This window comes from Carassius carassius, unplaced genomic scaffold, assembly GCF_963082965.1.
Source record: "Carassius carassius unplaced genomic scaffold, fCarCar2.1 SCAFFOLD_62, whole genome shotgun sequence".
Taxonomy (NCBI): domain Eukaryota; kingdom Metazoa; phylum Chordata; class Actinopteri; order Cypriniformes; family Cyprinidae; genus Carassius; species Carassius carassius.
Genome location: NW_026775179.1, coordinates 1 through 3,944, shown reverse-complemented (window position 1 = coordinate 3,944; position 3,944 = coordinate 1). Strand labels below are relative to the sequence as shown.

Here is a 3,944-nt window from a genome sequence, read left to right as displayed (position 1 = left end):
GATTCGGGTTATTTTTTGTTCTAGCTGGGTCATGGGCCATCGTGACAACGGCACCTGTTGATTCAGTTTCCTGTAGTCAATGGTGGGTCGCCATTTGCCGTTAGGTTTGAGGACGGGCCAGATGGGGGCTGAGTAGGTGCTGTTGCATGGACGGATGACACCCTTCTCAAGCATAGATTCAATAATCTCCTGCACTGGTTCGTGTGAGGCGATGGGAATCTTGTACTGTTTGACAAAAGTGGGAGGAGCATCAGGGTGCGTAGGGATGCACACCGTGTGGAGGTTGGTGAGACCACAGTCTAAAGAGTCTTTGGCAAAGGATTCTTTGAACTTATACAGAACTTGTCTGAGTCCTTGACGATCCGTATCGCTCTGAAGTGCATTAGCGTCTTGTAGAATTTGCTGCACTTGAGATTCAAAACCTGGGTAAGGCTCCTCCGTCGGTGTGTCATCAGTCGGTTTGGTATTGAGAGGTGTAGTAGGTTCATTAGCCTCACCGATGTTTTGGTGGGAGACTGTGTATATTGTGAGGTGTTGGTCCTCGGTCAGCTCCGTTCTGCACACCTGGTCTTTGGACACCGACATGACAGATGTGATGGCGATGAGTTTGAAGGGTGCAGTGAACAATGTGTTGTCTGTACTCCCTTCGGGTATCAGTGCAGGTGGAATGGGCCCAATGACGGGTAGTACAAGTTCAAAGTCATGAAAGTCATGGCTCACTAGCCATCCCAGCCGGTAGGCCTTGGGAATGTTGATGTTAGTTGCCATGCAGTTGTTGAACAGGATGTATACTACACGAGATGACACGTCAGTGAGGGGTGTGGCTTCCAGTGCGAGTCCGAGTTCCACACATTCAGGTGAGGGTTGGAAGAAACCCAGCGTGTGGTTTAAGGTTTGACCCCATCGCATGTTGAGCCGAATAGCGACCCCTTTGGTGTAAGCTGGTACCACCGTTTCCTGTTCGTTGACTAAGATGCAGACTTCTGGAATGGTCTGCCCTGACATGAGGTTGTCATGGTTGATGGAAACGTGTGGCTGCAAAGTCAATGGGGCCCATACAACTTCATTAAAAATGTCCACATGAGCCTTGAGGCGAATCAAGAGGTCTGCTCCAATGTAAACATCGTGGGGCAGGTCCGGAAGGACCAGGAAATAATGAGTCAGGCATCGGTAATTCCATTTCACGTGCAAAGCGCAGATTCCTCTGGCAGACACCATAGAGGATGGGTGTGAGTTCAAAGGGAAACGTGTGCGCTTGCTGGTATAAGGGAGGTCAGGTGTCTTCTCAATGATTGCATTGTATAGTGAGAGACTAATGGCTGAGTTGTCTGCCCATATGGCCAGAATACTGTCCGCTGTGGTTATATCATGCAGCTGCAGTTCGGTCTTGACCTTGGGGCAGTAGGTATCAGAGTCTTTGGTGGCCTTGAAGGTGCAGAGGATTGAGCTTGAGCCTTGGTTCGTTGTTGAGGCTGGGTACCCATGGCTGGCTGCTGGGGTTCCCGTGACCTCTGTGACCTGATAGTCTGGCTCTGTGGGAATTCCTGTGACCTCTGTGACCTGACAGTCTGGTACCAGCGACCTGTGTAGCTGGAGGGGAAGAGGTTCTCGCACTTGAGTCCAGACTTTGAGCTGTTTGAAGTCTAGTAAAGGCTCAAAGCGATCTAGCAGGTCTTTCCCGATGAGAAATGAATAATTGTTCATTGGTGAGACATAAATAGGATGTACTAGACTCATAGGACCGATCGTCAGGTGGATGGGAGCTACATTTCTGAGCTGGATGTCATTTTGGCTGTATGACTGCACATTCAGTTTGCAAGTGTGGAAATTAAGAGTCCGAATCTGTCTCTGAGCTTCAAATTTGAGCTTATCAAATAGTTGAGCCGAAATCAACGTGAGGTCTGAGCCCGTGTCCACAGGGGCTTCGAGTCTCATTTCCTTTTCTAAAGTGATGGTTAGGTAGAGTTTCCGAGCCACTCCCTTCTTGATCAGGTTGCCCAGGAGTTTTGGTGATGGGGCTTGTGTGTTGACCGATAAGCAGTTAGGGTATGTTTTGTGTGTTGCGTTGTGGGTACAGATGACCAAAACAGCACTTTCTGGCATGTCAGTGCGTGGGATGATGCTTTCTTAGTCAGGGGCTGCAGGCGTCAGCTGGACTGAGTGGGTGTTGCTATTGTTTGATGATGCAACAGCTAGTTCATTAGTTAGTGGTTGAAAAACAGTGTTCGGTGTGCTTGGTTCCGTTGCGGCGACGTGGGGAGTGGTGTTGGTTTCAGGCATAAGGTTTAGTCATGCGGTGTCTGGTTTATCCTTCTTGTCTTCCTTGTGAGGTTTCTTTTGAAGGAACTTTCTCAGTATACTCAGAAGTTCTGCAGCTTCGGACATGGCTGCACTTTCCTTGTTAGATGTGGGTTCAGCCTTGAGTTTCCAAGCATCACGTCGAGAGTGTTCCCCCTCCCGGCTTCCTGGGCTTGGTGTTCTGGAGGCTGGAGGTCGGCTATTTCTGGGTCGCCGGACGGCTTCCCAGGTGGCCCCCCCCTTTTGGTTGTGGGAGGGGCGAGGCCGGTCCCAGGATACTCCAGAGCGGTCGTTCTGGTGCCTCGGACGGGCACCACCACCGCGACCGCGCTGCCCTCTGCTGGCTTGGAACGGTTTTGACTCTCGGTTGCTGGGTCTATAACTGTGGTGCTGTTGGGCGCCCTCTAGGGTCAACTCTGAAGAGGACTCAGAGACAGGGCAAATAGTTGGGTGTTTTACAGTCTTTTCTGACACAGTCTTTTGTTTGGTGTAAGCCTTATGTGCTAAATCACGTAACTGTTGCGTTGACATGCTACGCGGACATGCTAACACTCCCAAATGGTGGCTGACAGTAGGATGGAGGTTTCGAAGAAACAAAGTTCGGAAGTTAACGTCTTCCTCCATGCCTGGTCATTTCTTGCTCCGAAGTAGGCACGTCGCAGTCGGTTATAGAAATTTGGGTGGTTTCAAGTCGACCTTGCTTGAGGTCCATTGCGGTTACTAGCCCTTGGTCTGATTCTGGATCAGAGAATTCACGCACCAAAGCTTTTCGCAGTTGCTGGTAGTCTGTTTTGACAGTCTCTGGTTGACGGTCTAAGAAACTGCGTACCTCACGACTGGACGTAATTCTGAGCAGGTACAGCTTGTCCCAAGTGGTTACGTTGGTGACAGTTTGTAAGTGAAGTCTATATCTTGTAAGTAAGCTTGAATGTCATGGCCTCCTGCAGGATCTGGGTTGAACGTAGGGATGTTTCTAGCCAGCTTTTCCAGTTCTTTGGGAGTTATGTGTCCGTGGCCGGAGACCCGGACTTTCTGGAAGGGTTTTCCCTCCCCTACTGCTGACAGGGGTTCGTGGAGGCTGGCTGGTGACATTTTGAGAAGCAGGCTTTCACCCCCTTTTTCAGCTCGAAGTTCTGGCTGAAAGGCTGGGGTTCACTGGCCAGTGGAAACTCTGTGGAGTGTGTTTCCTCTTTCTGTTCACTTTGCAGTTTATAAGAATGTTTCAGTTCTCTGTGAACCATGTCAAGTTCATCTATTAGAAAGTCTTTACGCTGCGTAAGGTCATGGATTTCAGCTCGGGCCATTTTCAGGTGATTTTCATAGGCCTTAGCTTTAGCATCTCCTTTCTTTCAAGTTCGATTTCAGCCCTTTCAAGAGGGCTTCACCTTGTCGGAGCTTTGCCTCGAGTCCCTCTCGGGCTTCTCTCTCCAAATGTTCTCTTTTGTCTGTGTCCAGACGGAGATTCTCCAGGGCATTTTGAAGTCTTTCACTTCTTTTTGTAGCTCTGGAATCTGTGGCGTTCTCTTTCTCGTGCTGGTCTTGGGTCTCGAGAAGCAGCTGATCTAGACGACTCTGGGTGTGGGCCTGATGCTTTAGGGCGTCCTCTGCTTGAAGTCTTAGAGCCGTGGCTTCCTGCTCCAGCTCGT

The 3,944-nt window shown here is 49.9% G+C and overlaps 1 pseudogene; it reads right to left on the bottom strand.

Moving 5' to 3' along the window:
• Window positions 1-2,080: 2,080 nt before the first annotated feature.
• LOC132137514 (uncharacterized) lies at window positions 2,081-3,403 on the bottom strand (annotated as a pseudogene).
• Between the last annotated feature and the right edge of the window lie 541 nt (window positions 3,404-3,944).